Raw genomic sequence first — 16,334 nt, 5'->3', positions numbered from 1 at the left:
TATTGGTTTGTCTGCTTTTATATAACGGGAACGTTTCAGTTTCAGCGTGTCTGTGTGCATTCGGGGGGAACTGTTGCTTCGCCATTTCGGCGCGTCGCCATCGGTGTCGGTGGTGTGCGGCGAGGGTCGCGACCTCGGGCCGGAGGGGCCTCGCCCCCACGCCCTCCCGGGGGGGGGGGGGAGGGGGGGGGAAGCTCGCCTCCGAGCGTGGCCGCGACTAACACAACAAACAATTTAAAAGAATATAAATAAATAATGCAGAAAATAAATAAATAAAATCGCTGCAGCCTCTTCTTCTTCCCAGAGGGCGTTCGGCTTCATCCGGCTTCGGGTCGGAGGAATCCAAAACTCGGTTATCTGGTCTTATAACGATGCCGGGCAAACGCCGACGAGGCAGAATCGATACGGCTACAGCCTGTGGACCAGTAGTGTGGAGACATGGGGGCTATTATTAGGACGTCCTTTCTTTACCACCTGAGCACACCTCGGATAGTCACACACACACACACACACACACACACACACACACACACACACACACACTTCCTGGGTAGAAGGGAGTTCGCAGCAGCAGAATATTCCCTTAAAATGAAAATCGCAACTTTCGCGAGCAAAACTAATAATTCAGACGTTAAAAAATAAAAAGTCGTCCGTTTGAATTAAAGGATTCTTTGGGGGAGGGGAAGGGGGGAGAAGTGTGTGGGGGGGGGGCGGGGAGGGGGGGGGGTGCTTAGGACGCAGTAAGATAACCAGTCAGGCAACCAGTTATCTCCCCTGGGCATATGCTGCGTCCGCTGCTCCGAGAGCCCCGCTGTCAAAGCCATTGTGAATCCTAATGATCACAGTGCATCCGAAGCCGCTCTCCACACACACACACACACACACACACACACACACACACACACACACACACACACACACTCTTCGCTCCAGGGGTCCTGACAAAACAGGAGACGGCGGGGACTCGTCAGAAGACAGCGCTGCCGGTGCGCTCCACCTGCTCACTGATTCTTACGCCTGGAGGAGCCTGAAGGCACTGCCATCGCACACCCTCTCCTGTCCGTGGCACACACACACACACAAATACACAAATCGATAAACACACACACACACACACAAAGAAATGCCCACACACTTTCACATAAGATGCACATATACACTCGGCTCACCTCGTTTCTTTGCTTGCATCCTTTCGACCCTATCCATATCCTGTTGTTTGGCCTGCCTGCCTGCCCAACTGCTGTATACACACACACACATCTATACACACACACCTACACACACACACACACACACACACACACACACACACCCCTAACCTGTCAGGTAACATCAGAGGAGGGGAGAGTTGAAGAGACGTGACAGCGTGCTGAAGGAATCGTGTGCCAGGAACACAAGACCTCTCCCCGTTCACCTCTGCTGTGCTTGAAAGACACACACACACACACACACACACACACACACACACACACACACACCGAGCTCCAGCCCTCCTCAACCCTTTGTGAAGACTCAGACCCTGGTTTTTTTTTTTTGAGAGAGCGCTGGAGATCCTCCAACAGTCGGCAGAGCGGCGAAGACGCGGCGCGGAGAGAGAGGAGGTATTGAGAGACGGCAAAGTTGTCGAGAGGAAGTTGTTGATAATCAATAGGCGGCAGGGAGCGAAGAAACAAAGAGCGGAGAGGAGGGAAAGCGAAGCAGGAGGTAGAGAGGGGGGGGGGGGGGGGCAACGCACGCTGCCCGAAGGCCTTTTCACTATCCATCAAATTCAACAAGTTGGCCGGAAAGCTTGCAGCTGCCATATGTGGTGAACCATTTACACAGCGAAGTCCAACAAGTCAGCAACAGCCCCTGCAGATGATTTGTTTGAGACGAAAAAAAAAAAAAAAAAAAGAAGAAGAAGAAGAAGAAGAAGAAGAAGAAGAAAAATCCACCGTGGAAAAAAAAAAATCCTCCATCACTGTCAAAAAAGACTAAAAAGCTAAAGGAGCTGCACTTTGTGTTTTCTTGGGCCGAGGGCTATGTCACGTTGTTGTTGTTGTTGTTGTTGTTGTTGGGCCCCCGAGATTGAAATTGACAAGATATCAGTCACGGGAAGAGCATGGGAACGCTGGACAGCTTTCGTTGCCGCGGCGATGTTCAAACGTTACGTAGAAAAATCCGGTGAGCGTTTGGCACCTGTTTTTGTTTTTGTGTGTTTTGGAAGGAAAACGCAGTTTTCAACACATTCTGAAAAGCATTTGATCGCTTGAAAATGATTCTTCATTTCTTTCCCAAACGATTACCCAGTATTGTCCTCAATACTTATAACACGGCCGGGAAGCAAAAAGTCGCCTGGTCGTCGGATTTTAAGAGCGCCATCTGCTGGGCGACAACGCAAACTACTTCTCAGGTTGTGTATTTTTTTAAAATTTGAATGGGTCATTAGCTTTTGAATCTTTATTCCCCCCCCCCCCCACACACACACACACACACAGCGTCATACAATAACACTTAAAAAATGATTCACGTACTTTTAAGCAGTCGCCAAAGTTGTAGTTTGTTGTTGTTGTTTTTTTTGGTGTGGATTTAAATGGATGATTCATTCAGGGGGAAAGAAGAAGCACCTTCATTTCGCACAAACTGGATCAACATAGAAATCATACAGAAATTCTGTCTGAATGCTAAACGCACAAAATGCCTTGTCATCAGTTAAAAAAATAAAAAAGGAATCTAAACCACAGTCGCATGCAAAAAAATAAAAAAAACTCAATGTATTCATGCTAGGAGAATGAATTAGTAATATGTCTGCATGCGTCGGCCTTGGGAAAACATCGGCTCTTTATAATTAAGCCGGCGGTGGACTCGAGGAAAACCTCGGCTCGCCGTCTCGTCTCTCCCGGGTTTGAGGGGGGGCGGGAGGTGGAGTGTGAGGGGGGGGGGGGGGGTACGTTAAAAGCCGTCGCGACTAATTGGTTCCCTTGCCTCCTGTTTGTCACGGGGAGGCGACGCGACCATCGACGCCTTCCCTCAACTCGTGGAAGGCGAAAAACAAACGGGGGAGGGAGGGAGGGAGGGAGGGAGGGGGGGGAGGGAGGGGGTCATCTCGTGTCACCGCCGAAACGGACATCGACTGTCAGCCAAGCGCTAGTGAAGACCGATGTCGCACATCAGTCGCTTAAAAGGACGACGGGTGGAGGAGTGGGTGGGGGAGGGGAGGGTGGGGGCTCTTTGTTTCACTTAATTTCTTAGAAAACCGAAAAAAGCAACAAACAAAAAAAACAATCAGAATAAGTGTTTCCGTCGGCCATTTATCGGCGTCTGATTTCTTTGCTTCGTCGGCTTCGAGTGGTGCGTTCAGGGACCGGGAGAGAAAAGCCCTCCAAACGCCGATTTTCTAAAAAGGGGGCTAATTTGCAAGTTAGAGAACGCCACTCGAACAATAACTACCGTCTCTAGTGTTGGTTATCCTCCGCGTCCACAAGGGCCCATTTTTTTTCCGGGGGTGTGTGTGTGTGTGTGTGTGGGGAGGGGGGGGTGGTGGTGAACGATTTTCGCTTCATCAGGAAGAAGTGGATCTTCTAAAAACAGTCATTTCGTCGTCGTCCCCCCCCCCCCACCGCCACCGCCGTCCTCCTAGCGCCCTCGCTTCTCGAGTCGCGGGGCCGATTCTCCTCCGTTGAAGTGCCTCTCCACGCTCTCGAAAAGGGAAAAAAAAAAACCTACATCACCGCATTGTTCCGCGTCGGGCCGCCGTGTTTCTTTTTCTTTTTTTTCTTTCTTTCTTTTTCTTTTTTTTAACGGGCTCTCGGCCCAATTTCGGGCGGCGGATCGAGAGCGCGTAGGTTAGCGGGTGGGCAGCAGGAGTGGGTTCTCCTCGAGGGGGGGCAGCGGCAAAAAAAAAAAAAACACGCCGGAATTCCTAATAGGAGGTAATTGAAAACGAGCACTCAGGAGCCGTCGGGATGGTTGTTGTCCTCGTGCGCGACTGATATGGGGGTGGAGGAGAGGGGGGGGGGGGGGTAATCATGTGCTTTAGACTCGTGAAATGGGGGGGGGCGGGGGGGGAGGGGGCGTTCACGCCAGCAACTGGAAACAGATCGGCGACTTCCTGCGGGTCGCTCTCGCGTCGAAAGTTGTTGTCGGAAGACGCGGCCTTGGGGAAAAAAAAGTTTTCACCGAGATGTTATGGAATTTTTGCCGAGTCGGGCGTCCCCCCTTCCCGTCCCCCCTTCCCGTCCCCGTCTTGCTCTGGCACCGCCGTCCTCGGCTCGGCCACCTTTTTCACCCCCGTCCACTTTTCCGGATTCGAGAACCGTAGGACGGCCGCCGTCCGGCGAGCGGGAGACGGCGAGTCAAATGGTCGGAGGGGGAGGGAGGGAGAGAGGGGGGGGAGGGGGGGGGGTAACCTTGGGATGGGAACAACTGGATTTGAGGAAAAAAAAAAAAAGAAGAAAAAGAAAAAGAAGAGAGACAAGAGAGGGTCTGCCTGGGGGGTAGAGCGGACAGGGAGAAGTCACGTGATTCACTTCTGATAATCCGCACATTTTAACGGTTCAACGGCGTGGGGAGGGGCGGGTGAGAGGGGGGTGAGAGGGGGGGGGGGGGGCTCTCCAGAAAATTTCGACGGCGCTCCACTCAATCAGTTACAATATCTTGCTCCAGCAAACAGAAGCTGTGGCGGCGGCGGGATAATGATCAGATTAAAAGCTTTGACCGGCGGGAGTTGGACTCGCGCCAGGTGATGGGAGCAATTTGCCGCCCAATCAACGGGCGAACGGAGGAGGGAGAAGTGCACCATTGGCTACCGGGCGGCGGAGGGAGGTGGGGGGGTAGGTGGGGGGGGGGAGTGTTTTGGACGCGTCCCAAACGCCCCCCACCAAAAAAAAAAAAAGCAGCTGGTGATTCAACAGTTCCTATTGTCAAATTCCATTACATCCCACCACCACCACCACCACCACCACCCGCCCGCCCGTCTTTGTCTTTGCTTTGCCTCTGTCCTCTTCTCCCTCTAATCAAGCGCTCCCTCTGTCTCCCCCACTTTCGCTCAAAAAAAAAGAAAGATTGGTCAGCAAAAAAGGCCTACCCCCTCTCCTCCGTCCCCCCCCCCCCCCGCCTTTTTTTTCTTGAAGAATATTCCTTTTTTGGCTCACACACACACACACACACACACACACACACACACACACACACACACAGGCCACAGCCGACGGCGCAAAAGGTGGAACAAACAAAATCAAATAAAAAGACACGACAAAAACCGAACGGCGAGCGGAGACGTCTTCGAAAGACACGTACGAGTGCGGGGCGCTAATCATCGATCGGATGATTAAAGCAGATGAGGAGGGCTCTTCTTCCCCCCTGACCCCCCCCACCCCACCCCGTGAAGGATCTGATTGTCGGTATCCTTCCAGCCACGGCGTCCAGGGAGCAGGCCGGCGGCGGATCAATACACTCAATCACTGCTGAGAGAGGTGGGGGTGGGGGGTGGGGTGGGGTGGGGGGCAGCGTCAGTCACGCTGAGCCAGACTATTAGAAGCAAGTAGGCAGACAGTGAATAACTCCATGCTTCCCTGGTCCCACCTCTCACCACGGGGGGGCCAAGCCGTGAACTAGCTGGCTGGCTGGCTGGAATGTAAGCGTGTGTGTGTGTGTGTGTGTGTGTGTGTGTGTGTGTGTGTGTGTGTGTGTGTGTGTGCTTGTCACGTGCGTTTCCGTTAAAAGAAAGTCGGGTTTTTTTTTTGTTTTTTTTTTTACCAATTTTGGGGAGATACAGGCCTCTGGACGTTCTCGCCCGGGAAAATGAGATGAGACGGTTTCTCCTGATCGGATGTGAAGTCGGCTCAGCGCCGACGCTGGAAGCTGCTCCATCAAAAGGTAATAAAAAATGTAAAATATTTCAAAAAATAATCCACCGGCCGGCTTCCGAGAAGCTTTTTAAACATGAACCCGACCTGAAAATAACAATAATAATAATAAGTTTTTTTGTGGGCATGTTGGTTTGATTGACAGCCTTGTGGTGCAGTCTGGTGTACCGCTGTAAGGTGGGTTAGCAGCGGGTTTTCCAACCGGATGGAGTCAGATCCACCGCTAGTAGCCCCCCCCCCCCCCTCTCCGGCCCCACCTCCAAATATCCGGTAAATATCAGGTCCATCTGTACTTTTACTTTTAAGTAAGGTACGCGTTAAAAAAAAAAAAAAAAAAAAAAACGCACCTCATCCTTGCGTGATAAACATTTCAGCACTTCACCAGTTTCATTAAACCTTGGAAATAAAACAGCAGCACAACCCATTTTCTTTTTTAAACCATATCCTTCACCCTTTTCACAATACTCCCTTTTAAAATGTTCAAGTCCCACACTCACGCGGCACAATGTTATACACACACACACAAAAAAAAAAAAAATCCTCTTTTTAAAAAAAAAAAATGTTTTTCTTTCCAGGAGGACAGGAGACAAGAACACATCTTCATCTCCTCGTGCGTTGACGGGAAGCAAAACAGCCCCATATAGGCGACCTCATCCTATGTGGCGGTTGAAGGGGGGGGGCGGCGGAGTGGGGGGGGGGGTGGGGGAGACGGGGGACGAACTCGTTAGCGCCATAAGAAGAGGAGGAGAATAGAGAGGACAACACTTCTCAGACAGCTGTGTCCCTGACAGACAATGGATGGCCCACGTCCATCTGGACGCAGCAGCCCTGGACGGACATGATGTATACATCTTCGCCGGCCAATGGGCGGCCATCAATCCCTCCCGTCACCATGGCGACAGCCAGCCGAGGACCACAGCCTCTGTCCATCTATCTATTAGGGATTGGGGCCAAACAAAAAAAACAACAAACAAACAAAAAAAATCTAAATACATTATTCTGGGATGGCAACCAATAACACATTGATGGATCTATTTTTATTTATTTGTTTATTTTTCTTCTTCTCCCCATTGACCACAATAGAAACACACACGTTCATCCTAAACGCCCTTAAATAGATCAAAGAATAGTATCCGTAGGCGTGTTTACATTAAGTTGTGCTCAACCACCAATCAGAGACCAGCGGGCGTGGCCAAGCGCGGTCAAGTCGCTCCGACGGTAACGGCCGGCGGCAGAGTTTGGGCGCGTATCATTGCGTCATACGGCGGCCCGTCCTGATTGGTTAAAAGGCTCCTTCACCAGTTTCAACGGTTCGACTCATCGGAGCGCGGCCACACCCACATTTTAAATGACATATAAAGTATAATTTGGGGCTGGTCACACCAGGCTGGCATCATTTGACAATGTCGACGTGAGCTTAAGTTAGGGGCCGTCTCAAAAGTGACTTTTTTTTTTTTTTTTTTTTTTTTTTTTTACATTTGTGTTTTTCCTCTTTTACAAAAATCAATTGTTTTTTTTAAAGTAATCGACACTCTTTACCATAATTTTTTTGTTTTCCTACGTTGGGCTGACTTCTCTAATTACAGACAAAACGTCCACTAACACACAAACACACGACTTCCCACTTCATCCGTCCGCGTTGTAAATTTTGCATTATCCTTTCAGAAGCCCCCCCCCCCTCCCCCACCCTCCCCCCTGCTTTTTGAGTCGAGTGTTTACAGCATTCCTCTCTAATCTTTTGCCTTTAAAAAAAAAAAAACTACACACACACACACACACACGCACGCACGCAGGCAACCTTGTCAGCCGAAGCGGCGGCGATGCAAAGAGGAATTGGAGGAACGGCCTTGCCGCGGCGCCATTCTGAATATGTTAACGGCGCCGCTTCCCTTGAACTGTCACAACTTGAAAATCCGCCCGTGTTAAGAGAGTCGGCGTGCGGGCGGCCGTGGATATCCGCCGCTTCCCATAGACTCGGGGCGCCCCGCGGAAAGAAAAGAAAGAAAGGAAAGGAAAAAAAAAAAGAAAAGGGGGCTCTTAAAAAGCACTTGTTGTAATACATGACCAATTTTCCCCCGGCAGAGAGTGCAGGGGGAGTATTAACATCTCCTCAGCCTGGTTTGGAGCTTTAATGTGATGGAGATGTTATTAGGAGCCATCACGGGGGCCCAAATGAATGGCCGGTGGAAGCACCGCAGCAGGGGAGAGAGGGAGAGAGGGAGAGGGAGGGAGGGAGGGAGGCGCGTCGACCTTCGCCTTACCAAGGACAAGGACACTTGTGCTCGTAAAATAAAAGGGGGGTGGTCCGATTGTTCACACCAGCCAGTGGCTGCTGAACCATACCTCGGGAGTCAGGCGTCCATTTTTTTTTTTTTTTTGTAACTTTAATGGAAACATTTATGATGCAGAATTTTTTTTTTTTTTTAATTTTTTTTTTTTTTTTAAATTCATAGCATCTTTCTGAACACAAATAAACTGCGAAGGAAAAAAAAAAAAAAAGCAAAAAGAAGAAAAGTCAATTGAAACGCGCTGAAAGTTTAGGAACCTGCACGACGCGGAGACTTCGCGGTGAAACCAAGTCGTTTTGTTTGTTTACGACGGTGCAGGTGTTCGGGAATGTTAATTAACACGCGGTGCCGCGTATTGCGTGGATTTTTTTTGTCCCCCCCCCCCCCACCTGTGATATTGTGTAATAAATAGGCTTTAATATCTCCGGGCCGAAGCCAAGTGATTCTTTTTTTTTTTTTTTTTTCTCACTGTCCTGCATTGTTGTGGTCGGTTACAACGGCGAGAGGTTGCTCTCGTCTTTTCGAGCGGTTTCCCCGCGCCCCGCCCCGCCCCGCCGCCGCCCCCCGCCCCACCCCGCATCCCTTTTGAAGTATAATTATTTCACTTTAATTAGAAGCGAATCGTGCTTAGTAAACACAAAAACACGGTCTCTTCAGATTAATAAGCCGGGGTAATGCGTTAGGCACGGGGAGGCTTCTTTGAATGGGCTTTGGCTCCGCTCCAATTTCGGGCGATGATTCTCATTGTGCGGCCCCCTCCTCCTCCCCCCCTCTCCCCCCCAGCCTTGACGAAACTGACCAGCGAGTAGAGAGTCGTGGCGGAGGTAAAGGGGGGTGGTGGTGGGTGGTGGGGTAGATAGAGCAGCTTCAGGCCCGTGTCCAACACTGAATTCTGCTATTGTTTTCGACACAAAACATGTTGTTCTTTTGTTGTCTGCTATTAATAATACATCGCACCCGTCCCCCCCCCCCCCCACCAGCACCACCACCACCACCACCACCATTTAAATAAATAAATCTGGAAGTCAAACATACGGCCGAGGACGCCCGCCTTCCAAGCTCACGTTAACTCCACCCCTCCCGGGGGGTGGGAGGAGGGGAGGGGAGGGGGCAGAGTTGACCCTCGCGCAAAATAGAAGATCTTTGATTTTGACAATTCTTCTCAACTCTCTTTTTTTGCATGTGTGATTTGTTTCATTATGGATTCAAATGAGATAAAACAAAAATAGACGTTTTTTTTTTTCTTTTTCAAAATACTTTTCTCGGTTCAAAACCTTTCGGGGTGAGGAAGGGGGGGGGGGGGGGGGGGCGTTTCGAACCGAATCCGAAGCGACGGATTATTCCGTATCAAACGATCCTTTAGATGAATTTCGATTAGGAGAACAAACCTCCCTCTAAACACATTCAATTATACTATCAAACTGAAAAAGATTAAAAAAAAAATAAAAAAAAAAATAAAAAACTCTAATATTTGCTTCGGCTGCTATGCGGAGGGGAGGGAGTGGGGGCGGGGGGGTCGGATGGGGAGGGGGGTTTCGCTCTCCCAGCAACTAATTACTTAAGCAGTTGTCAAAGGTTTGAAGCTCGCTCTTGAATTCCAATGAACACTGTCCATGGACAGCGGTGGTTTTGCATATATTATGAATATTTCAGCTTCTCCCGGTAACCTTGGTGTCGTTTGGCAGATAGGGGCTGGCAGAGAGCCATTTAAAAGCTTCTCTTGTTGCAGAAGGGAGGAGACAGGGTATTAAGCTTTATCTATACTTGACATTTCCCAGCATTTGTAATTAATTCATATAGAAGAAGAAGAAGAAAAAAATCTTTCTCCGAACGACTATTTGTTCCCCCTCCCACTCTCTCCTCCCCTTTCTTTTTCTCTCCGCTATTGTTTCCACCGTGACAAGAAAAATTAATAATAAACCTTGACAGGTAAGCGTCAAAGTTTACACGCGACGACGAGAGTCTGAGTGGGAATAAAGATGCACATGTTTCATGTTCGCCGGCCAGATGGAGGGAACTATAGTCTGGCGGCGAGCCAGACGAGCCGGTGTGTCAAACTTTGATTTAAAAAAAAAAAAAAAAAAAGCGCCTGAAGTAATCCTCTATTATATAGGCTGTATAAATAATGCATTTCGTGTATGGACACAAAACGCTCGTATATTGTCGGTTCCGATTCCGCCGTGAGGTCGCACAAATAAAAAAGGGTTTCCGTCTTTTTTTTCCCAACACTTTTCCTTTTTTTTTTTTTTTCCAGGTTGAAACAAAAGTAAAACACAAACAAACAAACCTTCAGGTAGTCTGAAGTTGTTGTTATCCAATAAAAACAACAACCTTGAAAACAAATAGCCACCAGCTTCTTTAACATATACGATGAGGATATATATATATATATAGTAGCTTACCCAACAGGAAGTGATGCAGTAGGAATATCTTTCAAAATAAAATTCTCCAGAAATTTTTTGTTTTTTTAAGAATCTTCGCAAAACTTTTTTGTTTGAATGTTTTTAAAAGCACGTTATCGCGCTCTCAAATAATAACAATGCGGCTAAACATATTTTACGAATCAGAGCGTCATGTTCAGACAGCGTTATGTAAAACTTTTTAAGGAGAATTTTTTTTTTTTTTTTACAAAATGTTACGCTACCTTTAAGAAAAGAAAAAAAAAAAACAGATAGCGGGTGAAAACATGACGATATTACCCACAATTCAGTTCATATCAGGTGCATTTTCAATTAGCACCTGTAATTCTGATGGAAAACAAAAGCTAATGAAGCAGCTAATAAAAGTTGGCGACCAGCTGGCGAACACACACTAAACTTTATGGATCGTAGGGAGACCCAGAAAAGAAAAGGCCGAGAGGTTACGGGGAGCTCGACATGAAAAGTTGTTTTTGTGCCGTAAAAACAGCACAAATTTCCCCCAAAATAATGAGGGTAAAATGTTGAATTAATGAATTAGCTTTTAGCTCCCGTGGTCTGAAAATGCTTTTCGCGGGGAAACAGCAGGAATAAACGGCTGCTCCTTTAATGAATATTGCGAATATTTGCCAGGCTCTGCTTTTCACACGTTGCAGGTTTTTTTTTTTTTTTTTTTTTTTTTTTTGGGGGGGGGTGGGAGGGGATTGGTGACAGCTGAGAGGAAAAGAAAAGAAAAAAAAAAAAAGGATCACATTATCATGCTGAGAATTCAAATATTCACAGAGAAGAAATTAAACAGCCACGCCGAGTCTCCTGTCGTGACCGACAGAATAAGTCTGATTAAATTCTGCGCCGACACAATATGTCAGGACGGAGATCCGCCTTGTTTACAGCACTCATCTCTAATATGAATTTTTTTTTTTTTTTTTTTTGGCATTAATATGTATTGTCGTGTAGCGTGTGACCAGTTTCTGCTGTTACGCGACACCGGACAAAACGTTACACGTATAATAACCGGAATAAGTGAGGCCTTGTGCTGAAGTTCAATCTGCAAATACAAACTGTTGTGTCGACATTTATGAGGCGATGGAGTGGGTTTTGCAATTTATATCAAAAATAAATCAGGTTATGCGAGGTTTCTTTAATTTATTTTTTTTTATAATGGTCGTCCATGGCACAAAATACTGATTTTCCTGTTGCAATACCCCGAGTGACCACCAGGGCAAGAATTTACAACGGGGCTGAGGGGCAGCGAATATTCAAGCATGACATCACCCATGTGGATGGCAAACTGCCATTTTGAGGCCTGGCATTGTGGCTGTTGACTAAAAATGACCATATTTGGACAAACTGGGGGCGGAGCAAAGAATGGATCCTGACGTCCTGACAGTGACAGTGACGTCGATCTAATTGGAAGCCAGAGGATACCACGCCCCGCCCACCGATAGCTGAAAACCTGACTGCACCACAGGCCTGTCAATCAAACAGACACCAAAAACACAGCTTTTTAAGGGCCTGATATCTAATGAATGATTTTCAGAACTAATAAGAAGAAGGGACTTTCGCATATGACTTTGCGAGAGAAGTTGAATGGGAGTCTACGGAGGCTTTTTTTGGCGCCGACCTCTAGTGGCACTCGGTGGTACTGCAGCTTCATTTGTCAGACCCGGATGCTACGTGTAGAAAGACGTACGTAACCTCTGAAAAGTGAAAACCAATCCGGGAGTGCCCGAAAGTGCAATACCACTGACACCCACAATTTCTGAGTCAAAATGGTATCATTTGCCAGATTCACTTCTTATTAAAGAATATATTTATCCAAAATATTTCTTTCGATCATGAGATATTAGGCCTCAAATAGCGGTATGTTTGAGGGCATTTATCAAACTCAAAAAACTCTTTCAAGGTCGCACTGGAAGAATTTTTATCACCCAAATAATTACACAGTTGAGTTTTTATAGCTAAAAATGTCACTAAATTAAAAACTGATTGACCTGTTACGGAATATTTTGCACATAAAACGCCCCCCGCCCTAAAAAAAAAAAAAAATTCAACATTTATTTATTGAAACGCTCGCTCGATTCAGTAAATAGCATATATCCTCGCCGTTTCTTAAATGGAGGGTTAGCGCCTCAGCGCCTCCGATACTCGGCGGCCTCTCGGCCTCTTCTTTTTTCTTTTTTTTTTCTTTTTTACTCCTGGAGGTGATGTCAATCCGCTGAGATGACAACACGAGTCTAAAGACTTCAATCTCGACTAAAGCCTCCCAGAAAACCCATCTTCGCCATTGTGTCCGTTTTACTGAAAGAGTGAGTGAGTGAGTGAGTGTGTGTGTGTGTGTGTGTGTGTGTGTGTGTGTGTGTGTGTGTGTGCGCATTTGTTTGTGTTTGTGTGTGGAGTGAGTGTGCCTGTCCAAGAGGTTGCCAACTGGGATTAGGGGGAATGTGAATCAGTGAGGAGACCACCGCGGTGGTATCCAGTGGTGTAGAGTGTGTGTGTGTGTGTGTGTGTGTGTGTGTGTGTGTGGGTGTGTGTGTGCGTGGGTGTGTATGTGTGTGTTTGTGGGTGTGTGGGTGTGTGTGTTGTCCTCCTCCTCACCACTACCACCACCTCCTCCCCTACCCCTGTGTTCTCTTTCACAACCTCCCCTCTCCTCCTCCTCCTCCTCATCCTTGTCCCTCGTTTCTGCCTCCAGCTTTAGCACTTCCTAGTTTAGTTCTGCCTGAGCGCCGAGCAGCTCTCTCTCCAATTTAGTGAGTGGCAGGGAAGATGTGGACTGACACCACACTGATTCAGTGAAGTGTGTGTGTGTGTGTGTGTGTGTGTGTGTGTGTGTGTGTGTGTGTGTGTGTGTGCGTGCGTGTGTGTGTGTGTGGGGTGGGGGGGGGACAGATGGGGTGATACAAACTCCAAAGCTTAAGTAGCGAAATAAATTTAGATTTAAATGTAAATACGTTTTTTTTTATTTTTTTTTTTATGATGATCAAAATTGTTTGATTTCGCGGTGGATTTTCTCAAAAATGTGCGAAGTTTTAAGTGAATTTTTTTGCGTGAAAATTGCGGGAATTTTTTTCAAGCTCTACCTGGAATAAGGAATAAATACGCGATCGCTTCCTGTGATAATAATCCTGCTGCCCATCACGGAAATATTTTAGTTCTAATGTTTTTATATATGTATGAAATATTTTAGTTCTAATCTTTTTTTATATATATATATTTATTGAATTTAGAGAAGCATGAGGCTAAAAGTTTAAAAAAAAAACTCAAAAGTGACGCAAATTCACAGAACAGACAGTCTGTGACTGTAACCTAGAAACAACGACTACATCGGCCTTTCAAAATAAGAGCTTCAGATGCTGTTTAATTCATGTTCATTCAACACATAGACCGACCGGATGCACAAAAACTAAGTGAAGTCTCTCACAACTTGACGTGTGAGCTAATTTAACCTGCAGTCATATGTAATAATCACCTCCTTTGATAATAAGCATTAAAATCAATTAAAAAGTATAATTGTGAAGGACACATTTTCCATCAACTACCCGCCGCTTCCATGAGGAAACGAGGAGATAGCTTTTGTTAATAAAGCGAGTTTTGTTTGAAACTACTTACTTTTTACGCAGCTTCTTTGTTGACGACAAATCGCAGGAATTATTTCAGAGTTTCGCTTCAATTATTATCATCGCAAAGATGGAGATTTGCTGGAGGGACGTGCCTGTAAACTTTCACCAAAAAAAAAAAAAAAACTGTTGCCACGTGACCTGTGTGCTAATAATAACCCATTCATGTGAGGGACTAAGTAGACAAAGAGAGGTTTCAAAATTAAAAAAAAAAAAAAAAAAAAAAAAAGAAAGAAAAGAAAGAGAAGAATCATATCTTCCATCATGGAAGATGCCATATCTCTAAATCCTCTCTTTTCATAGTGGTCGTTTGCTTCCATGTGAAAGCCTGTATGTGTGGACGGCCGTCGCGCTTGGTCTTCAGGGTGCCATCCTGTGGCAACATCAGAAGAAATGTCAAAGATTTTGAAGGCTTGGTTAAATACGACTGGATTTCTTTTTGCCTTAAACCTTCAATGACATTTTTGGGCTGTCGGAAAGGTCAGCGTGCAGCTCCTGTGAAATGCTAGCTCTTTTGGGGTGAACTTCAATACAGGATAATAAATCCCTCGCTCTATTTTTTCCCCCTCCCCCCCCCTCTCCATAGTTGCGGCCACAATAGCCCCGTCAACAAGTAGGAAAAAGAAAAACGTACAAGATTTGATGCGATATATCTCTTATAGTCCTGAAGCAATTAGGGTGTATTAAAAATGATATTTAAAGCCCGTTTTTAATATGAATTTGCTGTGCAGTGTTGGGCCTCAGCTCTGTTGACCATTTGGTTTCTTTTTAATAATCCAACTAAAAACAAAACAAAAATAGTAGTAGTGATTGGAGGCTTATTTAATAAAAAAAAAAAATTAAAAAAACATATTATCATATTTTATAATATTATTCTGATATTGTTAAATGTGACTGAAGTTTCGTCCTTGAAATTGGAACCAGAAGTGACCGTATTTGGAGGAGCCGGGGGGCGGAGCTAGCAGTGCACCTGATTGGGAAGCTCCGCCCACCTGTAGCAGAAATCCGGACTGCACCACAGGCCTGTCAATCAAACAACAACACGGCTTTTTGAGGCTTATTTTCGATTCAACGACGGGATTATTTTTCAGATGGTACCCCAAGAAAACTGATAAGAAGGAGCAACTTCATGAAATGACAACTTATATTGACTTTGTATTTTTAATGTGGAGAACTCGAATGGGAGTCGACGGAGACGACACCTAGTGGCACTCGGTGGTATTGCAGTCCGCTCTTATATAGAGTGGGTGAGGACAACCAAAGACATTTTGACAGCAGATACAGAAGAACATTTTGCCCTCAAGCAACATTGAAGTTGTCATATTGCTTTGTGTAGTCAGTAAAATGCACTCAAATACCACAATAAACAGCTTTGACAGCCCGCCATCAAACAACAACACTACAGCATTGCCTTAACTCACCAATAAAGCCTCATAGTCCAGCAATGATCCATAAAAGTCCAGTAGACGAGGTCCCGGTCCAGTAAAAGTGCAAAAAAACATCCACACGCGATCTTCTGCTGCGCAATTTATGTCATATTTTCAGTCATACCTGTAGCTTAGCGAGATAGCCGTGGGCCAACGGCGCCAAACCAGTTTAGACTAATACGTATTGCCGGTTTGATTGACACCTCCCTCAACCAATAAGAGCTTCCATTTCCTGTGCCCTAGCCTGCAGTAGCCAACCGGAGTCGTTGTTGAACAGAAGTGTCGGCCTTAACGCTGTTGCGTACAGATCGAGCCAATCGGAAAGCCACATGCGATGATTGACGCTTTGTATAGCCAATTGTGAACACGGCTTCAAAGTGGATACCGGAAACAAGAGTAACACGCGTAAAGATAAACCCCTGCCAGGCATGCCGTAAGCGTCCGTTTGCTGTTTTTTGTGAGTTTATCATGAAAAAATGCCTAATAGAGATTTTTACAAACGTTATAGCGTTTGCGTGTTATTGTAAATACGTTAATGGATTTTCTTTTACACAAATTACATTTTCAACCACGCCACCTGTTGTGCCAGTATGTTTTGTGCGGCTTGTCCTGCAATAACCGAGTGACGCCAGCAGGTGTCACTTTCTCATCTGTTGGTGTTCACGTGACAGATTTGCGACGCATTTCTTCTTCTAACGCGCTGTTGTTTAGTACCGGTTGTTTCTACTGCTCATGT

The sequence above is a fragment of the Embiotoca jacksoni genome, unplaced genomic scaffold, assembly GCF_022577435.1.
Source record: "Embiotoca jacksoni isolate LCO1_2020_lvr unplaced genomic scaffold, fEmbJac1.0.p SCAF_143, whole genome shotgun sequence".
NCBI lineage: Eukaryota > Metazoa > Chordata > Actinopteri > Embiotocidae > Embiotoca > Embiotoca jacksoni.
This window is presented reverse-complemented; position numbering follows the sequence as displayed.